This window comes from Polypterus senegalus, chromosome 12 (assembly GCF_016835505.1).
Source record: "Polypterus senegalus isolate Bchr_013 chromosome 12, ASM1683550v1, whole genome shotgun sequence".
NCBI classification, from domain to species: Eukaryota; Metazoa; Chordata; class Cladistia; order Polypteriformes; family Polypteridae; genus Polypterus; species Polypterus senegalus.
In genome coordinates, this window is record NC_053165.1 from 7266215 (window position 1) to 7293400 (window position 27186).

The 27186-nt window shown below is 41.9% G+C and overlaps 1 protein-coding gene and 1 long non-coding RNA gene across 4 annotated transcripts in view; both read left to right on the forward strand.

The window, feature by feature from the left end:
- The window catches only part of fhit (fragile histidine triad diadenosine triphosphatase), a 1101949-nt gene that overhangs the window by 914172 nt on the left and 160591 nt on the right, over positions 1–27186 (forward strand). The window lies entirely within an intron of this gene.
- Positions 3458–5275, forward strand: LOC120541091. The gene is made up of 2 exons (XR_005635944.1): positions 3458–4075; positions 4171–5275. It is a non-coding gene; the product is annotated as an uncharacterized LOC120541091 (long non-coding RNA).

A 27186-nucleotide genomic window follows, 5' to 3' on the forward strand; every position in this document is an offset into this window, starting at 1 on the left:
TGATTGTTCTGATGGAGAGTCGTGTCACCGGTCAGCGTGAGCCGTCTTCAGCAGACATTGGCATTGAGGAGAAGGAGCCGAACCCGAGGGCGATCGTCATAGCCGTGTTTTCAGGTCTAAAAGAGTGGCAGATGAGACCGTGCCAGCGGACCTTTTGATCTCCACTCTTCTTTTTCAAGTTGCAGCGCTTGAACTTTCAAAACATGAACGGCGGCGACAGCAGCATTGGATCTTCCCGAGCCTCCTCTTTCTTGCAGGATAATTAAGCTGTATGTTTTCTCTAGTCCTTAATATCATTGCCAATCAATGGCGGGCAATCAGGATGCATATTGATTTACCTGCACTTTGCCCATTAGTGAGCAGCAATGGGCAATCGAGATGAAAATAAATTGAAGGCTGTTTAATGAAGGACTTGGGCCCTGTCTTTACGGCTTAAGTCAGATGTAAGTACTGCACTGATTTCCAGTAAATGCATCCACTTACTGTTGACTGTTAAAATAACAGAGGAACATTTATGAGGCCGCGCTGACGGCAGCTGAGACCGGGCTCGTTGATCAGAGGGGCTGTCAGCCAATTAGAGCCGGGGGGGTCTTAACCTCGCCTAGGCCGGATACCCCTTAGGGCAGCAATCTCAAACTCCAGTCCTGGAGGACCACCGTGGCTGCAAGTTTTCATTCTAACCCTTTTCTTAATCAGTGACCTGTTTTTGCTGCTAATTAACTCCTTTTTCCTTTTGTTTTAATCGACTTGTTTTTTAAGATTTCTTCCCCATTCCTCTGATTTGCTTCCTTTCTTCCCATAAACAGAAATGAAATGTGAGGTGAGGGAGCCAACAGGAGGCCACCCAAGTCAGGGCCTCAAACTCCAACCAGTGGCTTCATCAGGCGCTGAGTCTCGTCGTTCATTAAAGTCGTTCTTTGATTCCATGGCTTGTTGCTGCTCTCAGTGTGCAATAGCAGACATGTCCGAAATTGTGGATTTTCTCTTTTCTACAAGTGCCGTTACAATGTTTTGGAGACCTGAAAAGATTGTCATTCCTGATTTCTTTATTTTCAGATATTGTATGATGGACACAAGTTGTTTTGGCTCATTTTTGTATCTCATTATTGATTGGCTGCTAATTAAGGAACAGGAAACAATTAAGGGGTCCGAGTCTTCAAGAGCAGATCAACTAAAATTAATTCAAAAACAAGTTTATTAGCAGCTAAAACAGGTCACTAATTAAGAAAAGGGTTAGAATGAAAACCTGCAGCCACTGTCGGCCCTCCAGGACCGGAGTTTGAAATCCCTGATCTATAGTTCTACTTGTCTTTAACACAGGGGGTCGCCAACTCCAGTCCTGGAGGACCACCGTGGCTGCAGGTTTTCATTCAAACCCTTTTCTTAATCGGTGACCTGTTTTTGCTGCTAATTAACTGCTTTTTCCTTTCGTTTTCATGGACTTGTTTTTTAAGATTTCTTCCCCGGAATTTCTTCCTCGTTCCTCTGATTTGCTTCATTGCTTCCCATAAACAGAAATGAAATGTGAGATGAGGGAGCCAACGTAAGACCACCCAAGTCAGGGCCTCAAACTCCAATCAGCTGCTTCATCAGGCGCCGAGTCTCGTCATTAATTAAATCCGTTCTTTAATCCTACAGCTTGTTGCTGCTGTCAGTGTGCAATAGCAGACATGTCCGAAATTGTGGATTTTCTCTTTGCTATGAGCGCCATTACAATGTTTTATAGACCTGAGCAGATCGGCATTCCCGATTTCTTTATTTTCAGATATTGTATGATGGACACCAGCTGTTTCGCTCATTCAATTCAAAAACAAGTTTATTAGCAGCTAAAACAGGTCACTGATTAAGAAAAGGGTTAGAATGAAAACCTGCAGCCACTGTCGGCCCTCCAGAACTGGAGTTTGAGATCCCTGATCTATAGTTCTACTTGTCTTTAACACAGGGGGTCACCAACTCCAGTCCTGGAGGACCACCATGGCTGCAGGTTTTCATTCTAACCCCTCCTCTTTTTTAAAAATTAACGCCCTGTTTGTGCTGCTCATTAACGTCTTGTGAATTCATTTTAATTGACTTGTTCCTCTGATCTGCTTCATTTCTTTCCTTAAATGGCACCCAAACTGAAATGAAATGTGAAGTGAGAGGGCCAACAGAAGATCAACTAAGTCAGGGCCTCAAACTCCAACCAATTTCACTCCAACCAGCTGCTTAATGAGGTGTCAGTTCTTGTCGTTAATTAAACTCGTTCTTTAATTCTGCAGCTTGTTGCTGCTCTCGTGGTGCATTAGCAGACATGTCCGAAATTGTGGATCTTCTCGTTTCTAAGAGCACTGGGGACCTGAGCAGATCGACATTACTGAGACCTTCACCTTTCTTTATTTTCAGAAATTGTATGATGGACACCAGTTGTTTTGGCTCATTTTGTATCTCATTATTGTTTGGCTGCTAATTAAGGAAAAAGAAACAATTAAGGGGTCCGAGTCTTTAATAGCAAATCAAATAAAATGAATTGAAAAGGAGTTAATTATCAGCAAAAACAGGACACTCATTAAGTAAAGGGTTAGAGTGAAAACCTGCAGCCATGGTGGTCCTCCAGGACCAGAGATTGAGATCACTGCCTTAGGGGGTCTCCTGAAAGCTATGGAGCTTGCTGCACTGATCACTTTTGCAGGTGACAAACAACAACATTTCTTTCGATGATTGTATTTTCAAGTGATATCAAGTGCTTTACAACAATAACAGACAAATACAAATCGAAGAACAGCTACATGTAACAGACAGGCTGAATAAAACAGCGGGGAGTCACAATGTCCTGCTCAAAGGGACCCTCCGTCCAAAAGTGATAGTGTTGTGCCCACCTTTAAATCAGAACAAAAGGAACAACGACTGGCCCGGGATTCTTAACGCATCCCACCACTCCAGTCTCTTTCGCCATCCGTCCATCTCCCAAAGTCTTCCTTCCGGGAATACGAGATGATTAGCACAAAAGAGAAGCACAGTCAGCCCCCGTGGAAACCTGAACAGTTTATCAGAATATCTATATGGGGAAGTGAAACAATTACGCAGAAAGGCTGGTAATGAATTAGTCAATGAGCACAAAAAAAGGGATTAATCAACAAAAGGAGGGAAGATAACTCAAACAACTCCAACAACAAGGAATGCTAAAGATTTCTGTACAGATCATTATCCACATGAAAAGGGTGGCACACCTAAAGTAGAAAGAAGCACAGATAGTCCTGATAAAGAAGAGGCCAATCCAAGATATGGGAAAAAAACAAAAGGTTCAAAACAAAGCAAAATTCCCAACAGTAAAATTGCAATTAAATCATTTTAGCCTTGACCCCAATTTCTCAAGAAAAGATGGAAGTTCGGAGAAGGAGACAGAGAGGGTGTTACTCGGTGCCGCAGCAGTTAGGTTTGGGAAGTTAAAACTGATGGTTGTGGCTGATAACTACTGCGTTGGAAAACTTGTGGATTCCTCCTTGGAGGTCTCAAATTGTGCCGATATCTGAAAACTGTTCTGGAGAGTGGGTTGGCAGGGTGGGTGTCTGGAATGATAGGGGTTATCCTCCTCGGAAGTGTGAAAGCTCATTTTTTCTCAATCAAGTCAATGCATGGTCAACAAGTCCAATTCGTGATTCAGTTAGTAGCAATCCCAAAAACAGAAGCAAAACTCCAAAGTCGGAATCAGTTCAAGACTGACAGTAACAAGATTCTACAGTGTAGTCTGCGGGATCCTGGTGATACCCACTGGTACCAGTAAAGAGTTCTGAAACAAAGCCAGGTCAGTTCAAGACTCATGATACCAAGATTCTATAGTGTAGTCGGCGGGATCCTAGTGATACCCAGTGGTACCAGTAAAGAGTCCTTAAACAAAGCCAGCCCAGTGCAAGACTCATGATAACAAGATTCTACAGTGTAGTTGGGGGGATCCTAGTGATACCCAATGGTACCAGTAAAGAGTTTTTAAACAAAGCCAGGTCAGTTCAAGACTCATGATAACAAGATTCTACAGTGTAGTTGGCGGGATCCTAGTGATACCCACTGGTACCAGTAAAGAGTTCCTTATAAAAGCCAGGTCAGTTCAAGACTCATAATAAGATTCTACAGTGTAGTTGTCGGGATCCTAGTGATACCCAATGGTACCAGTAAAGAGTTTTTAAACAAAGCCAGGTCAGTTCAAGACTCATGATACCAAGATTCTACAGTGTAGTTGTCGGGATCCTAGTGATACCCAGTGGTACCAGTAAAGAGTCCTTAAACAAAGCCAGGTCAGTGCAAGACTCATAATAACAAGATTCTACAGTGTAGTTGTCGGGATCCTAGTGATACCCAGTGGTACCAGTAAAGAGTTCTGAAACAAAGCCAGCCCAGCGTAAGACTCATGATAACAAGATTCTACAGTGCAGTCGGCGGGATCCACTTGTGTGTTCACTTCTGTGCCATGTCAGATGTTTTCTGGCTTATTGGGAAGGTGGTGGAGGAGGAGAATGAAGGTGTAACGTAGAGGGGTACATCTTGATCACAATTAAGTGGTTGACTCTCTTAAGCTTCTTTGAATTGCATTTTGTTGTACTTTTTATTTAGCCAGGATGTAATTAACAAAAAAAAGAGCAGTTAATCAAGTAAAAAATAACAAGGCAAGTGCAATAGTGTGACTCCGTGAGAGTCAACATTCGACCCCCATTGTGAATTTCATTTTTTTTTTTACATGCAAATGAATGCTTGCAGAATAAACACTGATTGTAACTTTTGTGACTAGCAAAACAGCAACAGATGATGCTCATTGTTGTATCCCACCCACCGCCTCCAAACTTCTTATTTACAGCTCTGACAGGGCAGACAAAAGCAGGCAACATTACAACAGTGAGGAAAATAAAAAAAATAAAAAACCAACAAAAAAATAAGAGTAAGGAAAGGGAGGGAGTGTGGGGGTCTAATGGTGAATTGTTTTTCAACACCCACGGAGCGTAAATCATTCCAAACAAGACAATCAAAGCATATTAAATTGTATACAATCGTAACGTTAGCCTCAGGAGCACAATGCAGAACTCCCACTTAGCAACAGCCTGGTAACAGCCATAGCTGCACACGTTTTGGGATCTGGTGGGCAAGCGCCGGCTTTCAGAGGGGGGACCTGTGCTCTGTTTCAAAAAAAAGAAAACAAAGTGGGGAAAATGGAACTTGAAACTGGCCCCAGTCAGAATCTCTGGGGGCCGTGAAGAGTTCTGTTTTCTTCACCTAAGCTTTCTGGTATTACTGGGACTTAAAAAAAAAAGTGCCAATATCGGAAGTGAGGCTCCACGGGAAATCATGAGTCTCGCTATAATTACTGAATTAACGTCGAATGATTTCAAAATATCTGTTACGTTTGAAGCAAAGATATTAGTGAAGGCGCAGCTCCTGATGTTGGACTGAAAGAGTGTGTGGAAATGTAATCGACACCGCAGCGTCAAAAAAGAGCAGGGGTCTTCTCCGAGAGCAACCATGCAATTAACGTTGAAAAAGAAATTGAAATTCTGTGGCTTCCAGTAGAGGCTTCTGTGTGCTAACGTGGCTCTGACAGATGGGTTCGATGGTCAACACCAACTTCTGGATGGTTCCGTTCTTTTATATGTGCGGGACGTCCAAAGCAACGGCGGAAGTGAGGTCATTTGTCTTTTGTGGGGTCATCCTCCGCTCTGGGGTAGAAGAAGGAAGAAAAGCTGTGTCTGTGCCTCATTGAAACCCGTCCTTCATTTTACCTTCTTTGTAGAGCCTCCAACACACTGTCGTAGGTAAAACATTAGAAAAACGAGTGATGCGAACAGGCCATTCAGCCCATCAAATCTCACCAATGTTATTCACTTAGATCCTCCAAAATAGTATTAAGTTGAGTTTCGAAGGTCTTCAAAGTCCATCTGACCACAAAATATTTAGTGCATTAGAGTAATGTTGACGAAAACAGGCCATTCGGCCCAACAAAGCTTACCAACCCTATCTAACTAATTCCTCCAAAATAACATCGTCGATTTTTGAAGGTCCTCAAAGTCTGACTGTCCACAAGTGAATTTAAACAGTAAGAGAAATGTTGATGAAAGCAGGTCATTCAGTGAACCAAAGCTCACCAGTCCTATCTAATGAATTCCTCCAAAAATAATGTCAAGTCGAGTTTTGAAGGTCCTCAAAGATTGGCTATGAACAACTGAATCAAAAACAATTTTGACAAAAACAGGCCATTCAACAAACCAAAGCTCACCAGTCCTAACCACCTTCAGTAGATCTTCCAAAATAACATCAAGTTATGTTTGAAAGATCCCCAAAGTCCAACTCTCCACAAAATAATTAAATCAGATTAACGGTTGAGATGAAAAGGTCATTCAGCCCAACAAAGATAATTGATCGTATTCACCTAGGTCCTCCAAAATAACATCAAGTCCTCAAAGTCCGACTGACCACAAAATATTTAGAGTATTAGAGAAACTGTTGACGAAAACAGGCCATTCGGCCCAACGAAGCTCACCAGTCCTATCTAACTAATTCTTCCAAAATAACGTTAAGTCAAGTTTTGAAGGTCCTCAGAGATTAGCTATCGACAACTGGATCAGAACTTTAGAATGTTAAAAAAAAAATTTGGACAAGAACAGGCCATTCAGCGAACCAAAGCTCACCAATCCTAACTACCTTAAGTAGTCTGCAAATTTAAAATTTGCATTTTTGGTCCATGAATCTTCTTATTGATTAAAGGAGTTTTTTGTGAGAAATAGATCTTTTGATTTTTTTTTAAAGAATTTTCTGTTTTCATGTTTATCTATCTGGGGTTTGATGGTATATCCCCCTCTAGTAGGCATTATAGGAAGTATGTCTTGGACTAACGTTCTTTTGGGACTCCCAGTTCACTACAAAGACTTTGAAGCCTACTCTCATCCAAGCCTCCCTCCTTCTCTGCCTTAGGACTTAGGTTGGAGTCCCACTTCTGTAGACATCTAGGACCCTATAATTCCGTGGTGGGGGGCTACACAGTATACAAGAAAACCTGACCCAATGAAATAGGCATGAAGTAATGATGAATAATTCTGATTGTTAAATAAATGAAAATAAATGAAAGTCTTAGCAAAACCGTGCTATGCAGGTGATGGATGGGTTGAGTCAGACATAAGCTTCCTTGGGAGCCCAGGAGTAAGGAAGCAGCATTTTTCATCTTAGGTGACAGGAAAATGAGGAAGAGAATCGGAATCTTCGTTAAAGTCAAAGCCCAGTGGTAAAAAATCAATTAGCTAATTAATTTAAGGAAGAAAGAACTGTCATTGTAAGACATGTCTGCAAGGGAAAGGAAGGGCTCTGAAAATGTGCAACAAAGTAAAGAAGAAGCCGTTCATTTAGACGCTTTCTGAGAAAAAGTGCTTGGCGTAGTCGGCAGGATAGAGCGTGGCGGAAAGAACTGGGCATGTTGAACACCAACGTTCAAGATGATCTTGTCATATTATATTATATTATCCATCCATCCATTATCCAACCCGCTATATCCTAACTACAAGGTCACGGGGGTCTGCTGGAGCCAAACCCAGCCAACACAGGGCGCCAGGCAGTGCAATGCACCAGCCTACTGCAGGACACACACCCACACACTAGGGACAATGCACCTAACCTGCATGTCTTTGGACTGTGGGAGGAAACCCACGCAGACACAGGGATATTATCCAAGAGCGGCATTTGGGGGTGGATCGCCCCAATCCCCATGTGTCCCGTTCAAGTGGGTTTGTCAAGTTATATTCTCCAGTATACATACAGTGGTGTGAAAAACTATTTGCCCCCTTCCTGATTTCTTATTCTTTTGCATGTTTGTCACACAGAATGTTTCTGATCATCAAACACATTTAACCATTAGTCAAATTTAACACAAGTAAACACAAAATGCAGTTTTTAAATGATGGTTTTTATTATTTAGGTAGAAAAAAAAATCCAAACCTACTTGGCCCTGTGTGAAAAAGTAATTGCCCCCTTGTTCAAAAATCACCTAACTGTGGTGTATCACACCTGAGTTCAATTTCCTGATTACTGCCACACTTGTTTCAATCAAGAAATCACTTCAATAGGAGCTGCCTGACACAGAGAAGTAGACCAAAAGCACCTCAAAAGCTAGACATCATGCCAAGATCTAAAGAAATTCAGGAACAAATGAGAACAGAAGTAATTGAGATCTATCAGTCTGGTAAAGGTTATAAAGCCATTTCTAAAGCTTTGGGACTCCAGTGAACCACAGTGAGAGCCATTATCCACAAATGGCAAAAACATGGAACAGTGGTGAACCTTCCCAGGAGTGGCGCCAACCAAAATTACCCCAAGAGTGCAGAGACGACTCATCCGAGAGGTCACAAAAGACCCCAGGACAACGTCTAAAGAACTGCAGGCCTCACTTGCCTCAATTAAGGTCAGTGTTCACGACTCCACCATAAGAAAGAGACTGGGCAAAAACGGCCTGCATGGCAGATTTCCAAGACTCAAACCACTGTTAAGCAAAAGAACATTAGGGCTCGTCTCAATTTTGCTAAGAAACATCTCAATGATTACCAAGACTTTTGGGAAAATACCTTGTGGACTGATGAGACAAAAGTTGAACTTTTGGAAGGCAAATGTCCCATTACATCTGGCGTAAAAGGAACACAGCATTTCAGAAAAAGAACATCATACCAACAGTAAAATATGGTGGTGGTAGTGTGATGGTCTGGGGTTGTTTTGCTGCTTCAGGACCTGGAAGGCTTGCTGTGATAGATGGAACCATGAATTCTACTGTCTACCAAAAATCCTGAAGGAGAATGTCCGGCCATCTGTTCGTCAACTCAAGCTGAAGCGATCTTGGGTGCTGCAACAGGACAATGACCCAAAACACACCAGCAAATCCACCTCTGAATGGCTGAAGAAAAACAAAATGAAGACTTTGGAGTGGCCTAGTCAAAGTCCTGACCTGAATCCAATTGAGATGCTATGGCATGACCTTCAAAAGGCGCTTCATGCTAGAAAACCCTCAAATAAAGCTGAATTACAACAATTCTGCAAAGATGAGTGGGCCAAAATTCCTCCAGAGCGCCGTAAAAGACTCATTGCAAGTTATCGCAAACGCTTGATTGCAGTTATTGCTGCTAAGGGTGGCCCAAGCAGTTATTAGCTTCAGGGGGCAATTACTTTTTCACACAGGGCCATGTAGGTTAGGATTTTTTTCTCCCTAAATAATAAAAACCATCATTTAAAAACTGCATTTTGTGTTTACTTGTGTTATATTTGACTAATGGTTAAATGTGTTTGATGATCAGAAACATTTTGTGTGACAAACATGCAAAAGAATAAGAAATCAGGAAGGGGGCAAATAGTTTTTCACACCACTGTATATATATATATACTAGCAGGCGTACCCGACGTTGCCCGGAAATATATAATGAATTTCCCAAGTGAAAGAACCACAACATAGAAATAGAGTAAACATTTTTCTGATTCACTTTTTATTGTAATAGGTAATACAAGTGGTTATTCCAGAGCCTTTGGATACACTATATATTTTATCTCCCCTTGTGGTGTGAAAATGAACAAATTCTGAGGACTGCCCACTCTACAACATGCTACGTGGACTTGTCCGTGTGAAAAGCATGGATTTTCCAAATTGATGCCTGCAACTTGCAGTGATTGCCCTTGAGTCTTATTAATTGACATCGCAAAAGCCAAACAAACAGGAAAATTGTAGCCATTTGAAATCAAGGGGTAAATCATTCGGAGTCAGCGGTTTTCTTGGTATGAAAACATTTTCACGTCTTGCGCAACCTGTTACGATAGTTGCTGCAATAATATGTATTGATGGAAAAGTTGCCGGCATTTCAAGATGTGAAAGTCCATCGCACTGAGTTTCTTGCCAGCAACAGAGTTGCCCGTAGATGGATCTGCTTGTGGAATTCCAAAGTAATACCCATCTTCGCCTTGCCAAAAGATTAGTGGATACAGAAGGGCATCATACCACCTGTGTGAGTCTGCCACACGCTGAAGACTTCTGTTCCTTTTCTCAATGATAATGTCCCGCTTCCCAAAGTCATTGCCTACCATTACAATGGCAACCTCATCAAGTGTTGGAGCATTGAATCGCCGGTGATGCCCCCCTGTGGCATTTTGTCAGCTTTTATAGCAACTTTATAATCATCTGTTGACATGCGTTGAAGTGCCGTCTTGAAAAGGGTGACATATGCATTGTTCTCATGAAGGAATCGTTCTAAATCCATCACAATGTCCAGTCTCACGTTCGGTATTCTGCTGCGTCTATGATGCGCTGTTGTGGACATATCTCCCATGAAGCAGATCTGAAGGAACTCAATTGTCCCATCAGTTAATGGAAGTAATGATCCTATTGTATGGTAAACTCGGCCTTGCACTTTGAATGTGGGCATGAAGCCATCCTCTCGTGTTTGTTTAGTTGCGCCAAAAGAAGTCATTTGAAAACAGGAATTGCACTTCCTGATGTGGTTCAAGAAATGCTTTGAAATTGGTGTTGATCCTGACATCAAAGAGTGTGGAGGTTCAGGTGGACGAAGTAGAGATGGCAGTTTCACCTTCCCATTTGAGCAACGCAATCCCGGTGACTCTCCTTTCCATTTTAATGTCAGTGTCAATTTACTTATATAGCACATTTAAAACAACATAGTAATGCTGCGGCCAAAGTGCTTTACAATAATGAAATAAAAATAAATAAATAAATAAAAATAATAATAATAAAAATTTTAGAGCTCTACAATGAACACAGATATAATCCATTCGGCCAATAACAGCCACAGGATGTTCATGATATGCAACCTGTCGGTTATACGCGACAGCCACATTTTTTAAATCGTGATGCATTTGTCCACGTGTTGCCCTTCGCCTGTTGGCAGACAGCCTGGTTTCCCTTTCTTGAGATGTTTCATCCACTCTTGCACCAAACATACCCCATGACCTCCTCCTGGTCACAAAGGAGCCCCATGCCCAGTTTGGTGACGATCAGACACACGGTGCAGATTTGTATGGCGGACAAACAAACGTACATCGACTCTGTTTTATATATTAGATATAGATATATATACAGTGATCCCTCCTCGATCATGGGGGTTGTGTTCCAGAACCCCCCCCCCGCCGAAAGGTGAAAATCCGCAAAGTAAAAACCATAGGTTTATATGTTATGTTTATATATTTTAAGACCTTATAAACTCTCCCACACTGTTATACAGCATAAACTCTTTATATTCTCTTAGATATTAGGTAAGATTCGTTGAAATTAAGTATGTGAACACACTGTTTATATACTACATACAAACATATGTATCGTATATCATTGAGGAGTTTTATTTAATACTTAATACAGTTTTAAACACATTGTAATTGATTAGGTAATATAAAAATAAATGAAAAATCCACAACATGTAAATATAAATAAAACCAAAATGTTATTTTAAAGATATCGACCGTCTCCGATATCACATATGTTACAGCTATTACGAAAGACAGGCCACCAGCAATAAATCCGTACCATACAAGAAAAATTGTATAAAATGTGTGTACAGTTACACTAAATGTACGTACATGTACTAAGTACATAGAAAATTAGTTATGGGTACTCACCAACAATGACACGACGACTTGTCTGATATCGATGAGGTAAATGTTACAGAGCGTTACAGCTCTTCTAAAGGAGCCTCTTCAGGCGACTGTGGCGCTTGGGCACGACCCCAGGAGCAGTAGCAGGCTAACGCAAAGCGGAATCGAATGCTGCTCTCCGTCGCTGAGCCAATCAGCACCAAGGAACTTAACCATGTGCTCTGATTGGTTAGCTTCTCAGCCATCCACCAATAGCATCCCTTGTATGAAATCAACTGGGCAAACCAACTGAGGAAGCATGTACCAGAAATAAAAAGACCCATTGTCCGCAGAAACCCGCAAACCAGCGAAACATCTGCGATATATATTTAGATATGCTTACATATAAAATCTGCGCTAGAGTGAAGTGCGATATAGCGAGGGATCACTGTATATATATATATATTGTCACAGATGTACGGGGACACTGCCTGGCCGGGACGCCTGGACAGTCCCCAACTAGGACAATACTTCTCCTCGGCCAGGAGAGGGCAGCCACCCGGGTCTATTTGGGGGCCACAAAGACGGAGCTGGGATGCCCGTGAGAGGACGCGGCCACCGCCAGGGGGCGCCCGGACAGTTGGAGAATCCTGGATGGCAGCACTTCAGCCACACCAGGAAGTGCTTCTGGAAATAATTCCAAGAAGGCCCGGAGTGCTTCCAGGTGCTTTCCTGACACTTCCGCCACACCAGGAAGTGACGTCAAGGGGAGCACCTGGGGCTCATCCGGGTCATGATAAAAGGGGCCGCCTCCTTCCAGACATTGAGCCAGAGTTGGGAGGAAGGAGACGAAGCTTGTGAGGAGGAGGAAGGAGGTCGAGAGAGAGAGAGAGAGAGAGAGAGAGAAGAAGAAGAAAAGAAAGAGAGTCGCTGAGAGAAGGCATTGTGGTTGCAGTGGGAAAATTAAATAAAAAAGTGTGTTGTGGACATCCTGGTGTCGGTCTGTCTGTGTTTGGGGGTACGGTTTCCACAATATATATATATATATATATATATATATATATATATATATATATATATATATATATACTAGACATTAAGCCTGTTACAATAACGGGCGCTAGAACAGTATTGCATAAACATTATTAGGAACAGTCTATATTAAATGGCAAGGGACCTTGACCTCATTTTGTTTGTTATCTTAATTTTTTTGTTAAAAATATTTTTGCAAGAAGCCTAAAATAATAATAAAAATAAAATAGAAACGTATATGACAATACAGTAAGTATAACTTTATAACAATCTGTAATACACAATATCTGAAGAAGATATTTAGGAAAATGTTTTTATTTTTTTACCTCAGGACATTTTTCAATAAAATATCATTATAGACAACATTTTTTGTAAACACTCTTGTTCAGGACCATCTACAACGTTGACAACAACATCTGTAAAACTTCTAACTCTTGATAATGCCACATATAACTGACCGAGGCTGAATGCTGGTTCTTTCAAGCAAATGGCAACTTTTTCTAAGGTTTGCCCTTGAGCTTTATTAATTGTTATGGCAAAGGCTAATGTAACTGGAAATTGTCGCCTTCGTATGGTAAAGGGTAAATTAGTAGAGAATAGAGCCAAATCAATACGGGGAATATTCTGACGCTCATTTTCTTTTTTACAATCGATCTATTTGCTCGTATTTTTCTTTGTCTAACCCTAACCCTAACCCTTTCTTTTGTTGCTGTTTACTTGCTGAGCTGACCGTTCTTCCCGGAGATGTTGCTTATAAACGATTTGAGTGTCTGTGTCTTTTGTCCTACTTGACATGCCCTTTTTTTTTGGGTGGCATGTTGTTAGTTAGTTAGTTAGTAAACATGCACGGGGCAGTATGCGTGGCGTCTCCCCAGCAATGGATTTTATGTGCGCGGCCGCAACTACCCAATCAGCACTCTCCCCAGCAATGCTGTCCTTTATTTGCTTATCATGCGCGGCCGCGGCTACGCCATTCACTGTGTGCCCAGCTTCCAGCGTGTGTGCGTCCTCGATGCCGGGCGTGCGTGTCGCACCGAGCCTCGCGCATGCGCACTTCACCAAAAGACACACACACACACATGGACACCTGGACGCACACAGCGGTTTTATTAAAGAGGATGATCTTTGAGATGCTTCTAAAAGGGTCCCTTTAAAAATCCCAATTGATACTAATCGATCACAGGTGGAAGGAAGCCGGTAACCAGGGTCTGCAATGGAAATGGTGGGCACTGACACCTGATTGAGTTTGGGGCTCATCCTTTATTCACATCTCAGGATTTCTTGTTTTTGATTTTTTTTAAATTCTTCTGAACTGTAGCTCCGATATCTTTCCACTTGGATGTTGTAGGTTGCATTGAGTAAGTAAAGCTGGGAAGAAATATTGGTTTGTGTGTTTTCATTTAAGCCTGTAAAGCAAAAAAAATGGGGATATTTTGAAGGGGGGGGGGATTCTTTTCTATGCCCGCTGTGTTTGGACTTATGCAGTATATTGGATCAGATCTTAACAGCTTAACCCCACAGACTCTCGGGCTTAACCATTTTTACTTGGAATTCTGAGCCTAACGGAGACTTGGGGTTAATGCCAAGGAGGTTAACACACAGTATTAAAAGTGTAAACATCACATAATCACCTAAGTTATGGCTTACTTTCATCTTTCTGGGTGATTTTCACCTGCCATTGACTGTTTTTTTTTTTCTGTGATCAAATGTGTTTATCGAAATACAAAACCAACACTACCTTTGATAAGAATTGTAGTAAAGTAAAGGCAATTGCTTTTTCGTGCCAATCTTATTTGTATGTGATGCAGCGGTGGCAGAGCTGCAAAACTGGTGGTGGCCTTTCGTGCAAATGGTCATACAAATCAGCAGCGCGAGCCCAAACGACAAACACAATTTAATTCCGTTGCCTCCCATCTGGTGGAAAACAAGGGAAGAGGAGAAAGTCGGGAAGCGGCAATGCGCCAGTCAAGTTGGAGTGAGTTATTCACATTATCATTTTAATTGCAATCCTAATTGATTATACTCAAGCAGTCTCATTAAGTTAAGAAACAGATAGGATGCAACTTTCAAGGTCATTACGGTAGAAGATAGCGCCTGTTTGTAATTTGTGATAAGCTCGTATGTGAACGTCTAATTGCTCATTCATATCAGTCTGGCTGCCACTTGTAATCCGCGAACATCTCTCCATCCAATTTACTGAAAGGGGGGAAAAAAAAAAAGCCCATGCGTTCTTCCAGCCTCCATTTCTTATGTAAATCAGTGGGCAGTGACGACTTGCATATGTTCTCAATTATTGTAAGTATGTCAGGTATTTAACACACTTCACTTTTCATAAATATGCAATGCTTGGTGTGCTTATTAAGCCAAAGAATCGCACAAAGTGATTACCTCGATGATGGTGTTCATGTGCCGTGTTTAAATTAAGACCCAGCAGCCTTGGTGTTGTTTTTGGTGTTGAATATTCATTTGGCTCCTCCATTCAGAGATCACTGCTGAGAAGGACAGGTCTTGAAGTTAAGACCCCCAGGGAGGTCACTGCATCTGGGCTTGGAGAAGAAGGAGAACGACAACGGGCGAGAGGCATCGGAGATGAGGGAGCCGGGAGTCTGCTGGAGTGTCAGCTTAATGTGGCATCAGAAAGAAGGAAGGAAAGAAAGAAAGATGTGCTCTGTAAGTTTAGCCAGTAGAACAGGTGATTTATATAAAATTACTAGAAAAAGAAAAAGAAAGAAAGAAAGAAAGAAAGATGTGCTCTGCAAGTTTAGCCGGTAGAACAGGGGCCTCATGTATAACGCCGTGCGTAGAACTCGCACTATAACATGGCGTAAGCACAAAAGCCGAAATGTGCGTACGCACGAAACAATCCAGATGCAGGAATCTGTGCGTACTCCAACTTCCACGTTCTTCCGCTACATAAATCCCGATCAGCGTGAAAACTAACGCTTCACGCGCATTATGTAACGCCCAACTCCTCCCAGAATTACGCCTCTTTGAATATGCAAATGAATATAAATCGCCCTTAAACTCAGCCTTCTGTGAAAAGACAATGGGAAAAGCATGGGGAAAATATAAGAATTTCAGCGAATACCAAGTGGAGGCAAAGGAAAAACATACAATTTGTTCAAATAAACCGTGGTATAATCAACAAAAGGAAGTTGATCGAGTGATATAGCGTGTTGGAGAAACTTGAAAGCTCACGTTCACAAAGTTGCACAGTGCCGGAAATAAAAAAGAAGTCGCATATCAAAGTCGCCGTGCAAAGCTGAGTTGTAGTCCACCGTCTGAGTGTCATATGAAAGTTTATTAGGGTAAAAAGAGAAAAAAAGGCACACGGTGAGGAAAAAGCACGAAATGGCAACTTCAATCTCGACATTTCCACTTTAATCACGTAGTTTATTTTGTCATTAAAGTAGAACATCATAAACGTCATCTTAAAATCATTTAACCAGTTTCTCAAATCACATCGTAATTAAAGTAGCACGTTAAATGCTTTGTTTTGTATTTGATCTTCTACTCGTATGTGCTCTGTGTGTGTGAATCACTACTTGCTTCTTAAACCGGCTCTCTTCCTCCGACTGGACACAGAGTCCATGACATTTGTGATATTACAGCTCTCTGAATAACTAAAATACTGAGATGTATACGTGATATCATTTTTATGATGATAGGAGTTAAAGCACGTTATTAAACATGTTTCACTTCGATGAAATAATTTATTGCAGCAGTACTCAGGGGCGGCTCTAGGCTTGTGGGTGGCACTGGGCAGAGGAAGAATCGGTGGCTCCTTCGCCCACCAATGTCAGTAAGGTAGCTTATCACGGTGGATGGCCTCGTCCATTGCAGACACTGCATAGCCGCCTCGTACTCATGACAAGCATTTAACTTTTGCCGAAATTTGTGGCTGCGTTTTTAGCTGTGTTGTTATTTTCTCTTTCTGTTTTATATTCAATATATATTGGCGTGGTCGCCCCAAGAGTCCTTGCTTTTCTTTCCCCAAGTAACCGATCGCCACACAATCAGCTCTGTAATAGACGTTAAGCCATCTGTAAGCTTAGCGCTGATTCTTCAAAACATTTAAAGAACATTGAAATATCTTCGTAGTACATGTTTAATTATTCTATCCTTAAAGACACTCCCAGTGAAGAATATAGATTATTTAAATGAAGTTAAAGTTTTATCTGTATAATTTAACAAACATATTTTGCTGCATTTCACCTTAAAAATGATATCGTCATCATATGTAAATACGCTTTATAAAGTGGCTCAGGTTGTGAGATATTATAACTATAGTGCAAGTTTACAGTGAGGTGATTGTACTTATAAGTCCTAACAGTTCTACAAGGTGTAATTGATTGAGTGCGTTTACAGTTCTTGGGATGAAACTGTTTCTGAACCGCGAGGTCCGTACAGGAAAGGCTTTGAAACGTTTTGCAGTGGCTGAGACAGCGTGTCCTTAAAGCTGTATACCGATAATTCTCTTTCTGATCAGCTGCTGCTGTGATTCACACTCAGATACAGTGATATAAATACTCCGAGTCGTGCAGTGATAGGAATATGGAAAAAGATGATCCACTGTGGCAACTCCTAACAGGAGGAGCTGAAAGAAGAAGAAGAAGAAGGAGAAGAAGTGAGAGTAACAACGTTAAAGCAGTTCTGGTATTTGGAATACTATGGCTGTTCCCTGGACCATTATATTGTTACGAGTTAATTACAATCAGATGCGTTACACTAATAAACAATATGCGGTTAGTTTCTGTGTATTTATAAAGCCGCATCAGGAAAATAAAAGAGTAACCACACAAGAACACTAGCACTGCTTTGAAGCTGGGTGCCGCCAGTCTGCAAAACCGAGCGGAGAACTTGCGTACGACAAGGCATGAGGTACCGTGGAAAAGTGCCAAGTGTAGGTTTTATACATCGCGATTTGAACGTGGAAAAGTTGTTGCGCAACATTTCTGTGCGTACGCACCGTTTATACATGAGGCCCCAGGTGATTTATATAAAGATACTAGAAAGAAAGAAAAAAAGAAAGAAAGAAAAAGAAAGATATGCTCTGTAAGTTTAGCCGGTAGAATAGGTGATTTATATAAAGGTATTAGCATCCCTAGTGGCTTCGCCCGCGTGGTATTGAAACAGGGCATTGTGGAGGGCGCTGCTCGACTCTCCACCCCCTCGGCCCGCAGCCTCTGTCTCGGATAAACGCGAGTACAGGGTGTCCCAAAAGTCACTATGCACTTCCTTTTTCTATTTTGTTCCAGGTATCACTCAGAGAGACTTAAGCCATCATCATATGATAGCTTAGGCTTTTCAGTTTTTGTAAGCGTATCATTCCCTTAACCATGGCGCCCCTGCCCACTTTGCCAGGTTAGAGATTTCCTGAACATCAAGTTTCCTGACTATTGGATCTTTTGAAGGGGTCCCCTCGAATGGGGTCTGCGCTCCCTTGCCCTTACACCTTGTGACTTTTTTTTGTGGGCTTATTTCCAAAGCAAGGTGTATGCCACTAAGCCCTGTAACCTGTCACAGCTTGAGGAAAGAATCCACACGGTCTGCAGTGACGTCGGAGAAGAGATGCTGCAAAATGTCGGAGAGGCTCGCGTCTGAAGGTGGCTGAAAGTTGACGAAAATGGAGGCGCTCATGTAGAGGTATACCACTAGTCTTTAAGGCGTTGGATCGTGATGGCAAGCCTAGCAAGTAAAACTGCAACGACTCCTTTTTGATGCTAGAAATATTAATAAGCTTAGTTTCTTGTGTCATTTTTAGGAATATTATTAAAAGTGTATAGTGACTTTTGGGACACCCTGTATATCGCTCCTGCAAACGAACTCTGATTCTTAGCGCAATAAGAGAAGTCGCAACATCAGCCAGAATGTTCAAGCAAATTCGAGGAAAAAATCCGATATAAATCCATAAAGTAGTTCTCTCGTTTGCTAACTAAGCAGAGTTAAGGTTACGTCCCGAGGCAGACACGTGAGTGAGGAGCGCCCCGCAGCCCGATGAGTCTCTCTGGGATTTGCGCTAATAAATCAGTACCGCAAGCGAACTCTGATACTTACTGCGATGAGAGAAGTCGCAAAATCAACTGGAATGTTCCAGTAAATTCTAGAAAAAAACTCGATCTAAATCTGTTAAGTCGTTCTCTCGTGAAAAGCGGACAGACAAACAAACGGGTCTAAAAAACTGTAAGAAATGTTGTGTTTGGACCACGAGATGTTCAAAACCGTTTCTTAGCGAGCACCTATGGGCCAAGGATAACCTGCATTGCAAATTTCAAGTCCCAAGTCCTCCTGGTTCAGGGAGACTTCATGATGAGTGTGTCAGTGGGATGTGGCTTTTATATATTATATTATATTATATTATAAATGTGTAATCTAAATCAGGGTCATAGCTGGTTTAGTGATGATATATTATATTATATTATATTATATTATATTATATTATATTATATTATATTATAAATGTGTAATCTAAATCAGGGTCATAGCTGGTTTAGTGATATATATTATATTATATTCTATTATACCAGTATCGGCACACTGCACAATAACATGCAGTGAAAACACTTGACTTATAGTTTTCTTCGTCTCTCTTTCTCTGTACGTTTACCATTCGTTTGCTCAGAGGTTGATGCGCTTGTTGCTTCCTGAGCAGCTCTTCTTTTCTCCACCCTAGTGGCCCACTTCTTCTCTTCTTTTGTCGCCATCTTTTCACATTAAAACAGATTAAGTCAGTGTTTGTGTTACTTAGTATGTTTTCTTTAAGTTTTCATTTAAGCTGGCACTTAAGTCTTCAATCTTCCTCAAGAATGGTTTAAGATATGAAGAGGTAGGAGAAGTGATGGCGAAGGTGCTAGGGATGAGAACAATGCCATACACATGTGCCGCACGGCCACCCTGCTGGCCACTGTCGAGTTGATTCTACAATAAAATAAAATTAAATTAAAAAGAGGAATAACCTTGGAGGTCAATCATCACCCCAAAAGCGAACAGTAGATGTCATGTAGTACATGTGTACCAAATTTCAAGTCAATGGGTCAAACAGTTTGCAGACTACAGGTCATTTAAAATCCTGGACAGACAAACCAACAGCTATGGTAGTGTATTATATATAAAGATTATATTATATTATATAATAAATGTGTAATCTAAATCAGGGTCATAGCTGGTTTAGTGATGATATATTATATCATATCTCTTATATATATTTCTGTTCTGGTTCGTCCTGCTTCGTCTTCAGACCCGGTCACGTCACTGCCCTATATCTAGGCTGACCACGTGACCTTTCACTTCGGCAGTGACGTGACACCAATGGGGTCATGAGAGAGGAGCGGGGAATGCGGCAGTCCAAAGGAGGAATAGGAATCGAGAAAAGCAGTGTGGAGGTGCATGGGAGGCCACAGCCAGCGTGGGGAAGGTTTTGGAAGAGGAGGAATAGGCATAGAGAAATGCCATGTGGGCTGCATGTGGGAAGACCGAGTTTGAAAAGGAAGCAGGATGAACCAGAAGAGAAATATATATATATATATATATATATATATATATATATATATATATATATATATATATATATAAGAGATTATTGAGTGCAAACTGATCGCTATCCAAAATTCTGAAACAATCTTCATTGCCAGAATCTCTCTCCTTCCTTCCAACACCAATCTCCCTTTTAAATTTAAACGTGCAGAATTCCCACTCAGACTCGCCTTCTCCATGACTATCAACAAGTCCCAAGGACAAACGTTTGCAAAGATTTGCATTAATCTACAACAACCAGTCTTCAGCCACGGTCAGTTGTACGTGGCTTTTTCTAGGGTTATGTCTTTTGACTCGTTATCTGTCGTCTCCAGCAAAACACCTATTCACACCTGCGTCTTTCAAGAAGTATTTCTTATTTCTGAATTCCTTTCTCACCATTTTCCGTTCCTATTCTTACACCGTCGTATGCTACGCCAGGCGTCGGCTAATATATTATATTATATTAGAACTTTCAGTCAACAATTTATTCAGCAAAAGTGTGTCAAGAAATGTGATGGCGGCTCCTTTAAACCAACAGCAATACATCTATATAGCGCCTCACTGTGTCTGGGATTGACAAGTCAGAAGGTTTTTCTTTATTTTTAAATTTTTTGTCCTTTTTTAGTCATATGTGTTTCTTCACACTGTAGTGTGTATGTGTTTATGTAAATATATTTATTATTTTTTAATTGAAAGATCCTCTTTAACAAGTAAAATACAAATACATTTCTGTGAGCAAATACATTTCTATCTATCTATCTATCTATCTATCTATCTATCTATTATATAGTGCCTTACATGTCTATCTATCTATCTATCTGTGTACCTTTGTTATGTTATATTATATTATATTATATTATATTATATTATATTATATTATATTATATGACAGGCCATATCGTGCCTTGCTGCCCTCCTTATTAACTTTCACTCCGAGCTCTGCCCCTTTCCCACTCATTTCGGTCTTCGCTGTTCCGTGATCCTTCCGTCCCGCTGCACATTCCCTCCTGGATGCTGTGATTTCGTCGACTCGTATTGACAGCTCCGTCAGACTAACGCACGGCACATTTTCAGAGGACCTCTTATGGTGCTAGACTGGACTCGCTGAAGTGCCGCAGACGGCTGCAGTTTATTCTGCAAAAGGCTTTCTGAGTTCTGGTTTGCTTATTTTATTAAATAAAGATCCTTTCACCTTTATCCCTTACAAAAAAAATTCAGGACACGACCCAAAGATGAATTTCCACTGTAACAGAAAACAGCCAAGCCGATATAAACAAGTGTGCGCCCCCCCACCCCAACCACCTGACTCCTTTTGAATCCCATTAAAAGAGGCCCCCACGGTCCTGAGGCAGGCTTGTACTCGGAGGTCTTCACTGTCTGCCCTTCAAATGTTCTTTTAATGCCGGCAGACTGACTTTTCAAGAGAGTAACTCAGAAAAGAGGAACACAGTGATACATAAAAACATTTGAACTTGAAGATGTAAACATACTAATAAAATAACTGTTTGCCATGAATCCACTTAACTGTCATGGGGGCGCAGTGTGTATCAGCAGCCAACATTAATAGCCTGCAGATGAGAAATAAAATTTGAAGCAGCAGGTGGAGGCTGCCTGTCAGAAGGCATTTCACATCCAGTTTAACTGTAAAGGTTATCTGCTGCCGTTTCTTTGAATGTTAAAGAAATCGCCTTCTGTAACGTACCCCGTGACAGGCCCTCTGCTAATCAAATCAAGCCATGCGCTCTTCAGGTCTCAAGCCGCCTTGTGGTGACCCCGTTCATGCAGCAAGAGACATTCCACATGATGGAGCATTCGGCACAACAGACAAGTCCGCAGGCTCCCGTTCAATTAGAATCAAAGGGGAGAACTGCAGTTTGAGAGAAGAGAGTGGGATTAGAAAATGGCACATCTCCAAAATGAGAGCGGCCTCCAGAATAGGGTACTACTGGACCCCCTGGGTTAGGTTCTCATGTCACCTGCTCGGCTCGCAAAACTCATTGTACAGGCTTTGCCTCCAGAAGTTGGACTCTGGGCCAGGAGACATTTTAATCTAAAGACCCAAATATGAAAATTGGTCCCATAATGAAAGCCAAGAAGAGCGATAGGAAGGGAAATCAAAAAGTGAAGGCAATTTGAAAAGGATGCAGTTACCTTAGATAGATAGAAAGATAGATATGAAAGGCACTATATAATTGATAAATAGATAGATAGGTATGAAAGGCACTATATAATTGATTGATAGATATTTTACTGTAGTTGGCAGGATTAGATAGCTAGATAGATAGATTAGATATGAAAGGCACTATATAATGGAAATATAGATAGAAATGAAAGGCACTATATGATAGATATGAAAGGCACTATATGATAGATAGATAGATATGAAAGACACTATAAGATAGATAGGTAGATAGATATGAAAGGCACTATATGATAGATAGATAGATAGATATGAAAGGCACTATAAGATAGATAGATAGATAGATAGATATGAAAGGCACTATATAATAGATAGATAGAAAGATAGATAGATATAGAAAGGCACTATATAATAGATAGATAGATATGATATGAAAGGCACTATATGATAGATAGATAGATATGAAAGGCACTATATGATAGATAGATAGGTAGATAGATATGAAAGGCACTATATAATAGATAAATGGATGTGAAAGGCACTATATAATTAATAGACAGATAACCAAGGCATCATTTAATGTCAGTCAGTCAGTCAGTCATTTATTTTCTGACCCACTTAGTCCTGAACAGTGTCACGGGGGTCTGCTGGAGCCTATCCCAGCTAGCGTAGAGCACAAAGCAGGAAGAAGCCCTAGGCACAGGGTGAACGCACTCACACACATCCACACCCTCCAATCGCACACTTGGACCAATTTAAGATTGTCAATTCACCTAACCTGAATTTGTTTGGTATATGGGAGGAAACCGGACCACCTGGAAGAACCCCATGGAGAAACAGTGAGAACATGCAAACTCCACGCAAGGAGAACCCAGGACCTGAACCCTGTTCTCATTACTGTGTGCCAGCAGTGCTACCACTGTGCCACCATGCCATGTGCCGATTAAAATATATCTCTCTATTACAAAAGGAAAGCCTGGGATGAGACTTTTTCGGATATCATTTCAGGTCCCGCGAGACGAGGCGTTTTGCCAAGAGATTTTGACAAGGCCTTCCCTCCTCTCAAACATTTACAATCACGCCCGCGGTCCAATCACTTCTCATTCATGTGAATGCTATTGTCAGACACAGTTCCTGCGCTCTCAGGTCCAATCAGGGTCGGAAATAAAAGAAGAAGAGTAGAAGACAAAGTAGAACATTGTAAAGACGTTCAAAAATAGTTGCCGCGATACACATGCAGAGCAGGTTAGAGATAATGAAAGTACTAAAATTCAAAAGTCTCAAAAACTTGACAGTAAAGATCACATTAGCTCTAAAAGAAGGAAATTATTACTCAGTGAAATAACGGAACAGTGAAAATATGGACATAGGTGATATGACAGAAGTATGTAGTTATTGTTCGGATTTAAACTTTAAGTCGGAGACTTGTAGATCGTCTAATTCGTGTTGCCATCAGGGGAGAGTCGTGTTATTCCCAATGAAATAAAAGATTTGTTGTTTGGTGAAAGTGAAATTCACATACGCGAGTGGCTGGCGTGTATCACGAACCCGGGGGTTGGCGAGCGAAGCCCCCTAGTATTAAATAAGAAAGTGACTATATTGTAAATGGAGGTAGATACATATGAAAGGCGCTATATTCTGTATGAGGTAGACACCACTGACTTCCTGCTGATCTGTGAAGACCTTGGTAGTCTATTGCCCTGGCAGTGTGGCCTCACTTTACAGGACATGCCACTTCAAGGCTGGGCTGTTGCCCCCCCTCAATCCACTTTAAGTGTAACTCCAGCCTGCATTGCCCACCACATTCCAGTTCTTTTAAACAATTGTCTCCGTCCAAAGCGAGTGTGCTGTAGTTTCTGTATCTCCAGCAGGTGCAGGGCTTTGCTTGGTGGGGTCACATCTCTGAGCTCATATTAAGGGGGCTACAGCACCCATCTTGAGATTTAGAGGCTTTCACGGTAAGTCAGGCGACTTCCACAGCCACAGTAAGCCAACGAGCTCCCATCTGGCGGTTCCTTCGGCTCTTTGCCCCTCTTTTGCTCTCCTTTGTTTGCCTTTCCCTCTTTACTTTGACGGGTTGCGTTTTTCTTTTGTCTTTTTTGGTTTTAACCCCCATTTGACATACAAAGGCTCATTTAGAAATGTGAAAAGTGCAGCAGGTTCTTCTTCTTTGTCTCCTTTAATGGTTTGTAAATCGCGCACATCCGAGTTGGCCGGCTTGCGTACGTTTGTTCCTAACTGAGATAAAAAGCCACACAGAAGCCGTTCAAGAAGAATTAGCGAGCATATGCCACCAGCATGAAGTAAATGGTCCCATCAAGATCGAAAGGAAGATGAATATCTCCATAAACGGCCCTCATTCCGAAGCCTCGGCCGACACCGTGAAAGCTTGTTGGGAGGAAATTGTGTTTTCTCTCCTTAGCTGTTAGCACGTTGGACGTTTTTTTTTTCTTCTTCTTCTTCTTCTTTTTTTTTTTTAAATAGAAACACAGCTGTTCACGCCAAAATGAATTTGTCATGCTGTCCTAGCAAATTTGCTCTAAACAATATAAATAGCAGAAAAGCAGTTCCCCCCATTTGTTTCCAGTCAGAAGTAATTAATAGACATCTGGTTACGCAAACGTTTCGCGTTCCTCCTGCTTTTGTTAGTCTTATGACGGTCGGTCGCCTGCCCTTTCAAAAGGACGGCGCTGCTGGATTGCAAGGGAAGCTTTCCTGAGAGCCCTGAAAAGGAGGAGGACACCGAAATGATTTCTGATGCCTCACCCCTTTGAGAGAGAATCCAAAACACAAAGCGTCCCGGGACGCTCGATTGACGTCTCGTTTGTCAGACGCCTCACCTACCGAATCTCCATCCCGCTTTCCCGCGTCTCTCCTGCCTGAATCCACAAGGCTGGCCAGCATTGTGCGTTTTTCCCTGCAACACCAGACTCACCCGATGTCCACTGCGGGTCAGTCCTGTATCGACATTAATCCATTTAGAAGAAAGGGCATCATGATGCAGGGTGTCCCAAAGTTTCCATGTGGGTTGTCTTTAGCTTCCTTCTCAGTCTGATGTCCCGTTAAGTTTCTTTTTCCTTTGGCACAGGTTCATATTCTGACATTTTTTTGTAACCTGCACTTCATGTTCACTTATTAAGAGTCATCTTGTACTAGACGTCCCTCATGGCTCCGCTGGCGTAGAAGTGAAATAGGACAGTGAGGAGGGTCCTGCCCGGCTCTCCACTCCTGGCGTCACGCTTCCCTCTCCCCTCGGCCCACAGCCTCTCTCTCGGATTAGCGTGAGTGTATCGGTACCATAACCGGACTACGATACTTAGCGCGACGAGAGAAGTCGCAAAATCAACCGGAATGTTCAAGAAAATTAAAAAAAAAAACACACAATCTAAATCCGTGAAGTACTTCTCTCGTTTAAAGTGGACAGACATACAGACAGACAGATGCTGGATTTTATATATATATAGAGAGAGAGAGAGACTAGCCGCCCCCCCGCAGCTCTGCCCACGTCATAGTGAAACAGAACAAACTTTAAAAATCAACAAACAAACAGTGCGCTCCAACACGTGGTGCCAAGTTGAGCAACTCAAAGGGAGGCTGGCGCTTGAGGGAGGAGAACCCCGCCCCTTCCCTCAGCCTGCCGCCTCTGTCTTGGATTCACGCTAATAATTTGGTACCATAAGCAAACTCTGATACTTGGTGCGATGAGGGAAGTCGCAAAATCAAGCGGAATGTTCTAGCAAATTCTAGAAAAAAACGTGATCTAAATCCATTAAGTCGTTTTCTCGTGAAAAGCAGACAGATGGACAGACTTTGGATTTTATATATATATATAAATAGAGACTAGCCGTGCCCTGCAGCTCCACCCGCGTCATAATGAAACAGGACAAACTTTAAAAATCAATAAACAAGCAGTGCGCTCCAACACGTGGTGCCAAGTTGAGCAACTCAAACGGAGGCTGATGTGTGAGTGAGGAAGCCCCACCCCCTCAGCTTGGCCTGCAGCCTCTTTCTCGGATAAATCGGTACCGCAAGCGAACTCTGATACTTAGCACGATGAGAGAAGACGCAAAATCAACTGGAATGTTCAAGCAAATTATAGAAAAAAAAACGATCTAAATCCATTCAGTCGTTCTCTAGTGAAAAGTCGACTGAAATACAAGACGGACAGACAGACAGATGTTAGATTTTATATATATATATATAGAAACTAGCTGTCCCCTGCAGCTCCGCCTGCGTAGTAGTGAAACAGGACAAACTTTAAAAATCAATAAACAAACAGGTACAGCTAGCAAAGTGGAGGTGAGGTACACTCCAACACGTGGCGACAGGTAGAGTGACTCGAACAGAGGCTGACTGGCCCCGCCCACTTCCCCCTCCCCTCGACCCGCAGCCTCTCTCTCTCTCTCGGATTAGCGTGAATATATCGGTACCATAACCGAACTATGATCCTTAGCACGATGAGAGAAGTCGCAAAATCAACTGGAATGTTCAGGCAAATTCTAGAAAAAACACCCAATCTAAATCCGTGAAGTAGTTCCCTCATGAAAAGCAGACAGACAGACGTTGGATTTTATAGATATCGAGACTAGCCACCCCTCGCAGCTCTGCCCACGTCGTAGTGAAACAGGACAAACTTTAAAAATCTATAAACAAACAGTGCGCTCCAACACGTGGCGACAGATAGAGCAACTCGGACGGTGACCGGCATGTGAGTAAGGAGGGGCCGCTCCTGATGTCACACTTCCCTCCCCACGGCCCACAGCCTGTCTCTTGGATTAGCACAAATATATCGCTCCTGATTCTAAGCAAGATGAGAGAAGTCGCAAAATCAACCTGAATGTTCAAGCAAATTACGGAAAAAACATAAATCTAAATCCGTGAAGTAGTTCTCTCCTGAAAAGCAGACAGAGAGACAGACAGACGGACGCTGGATTTTA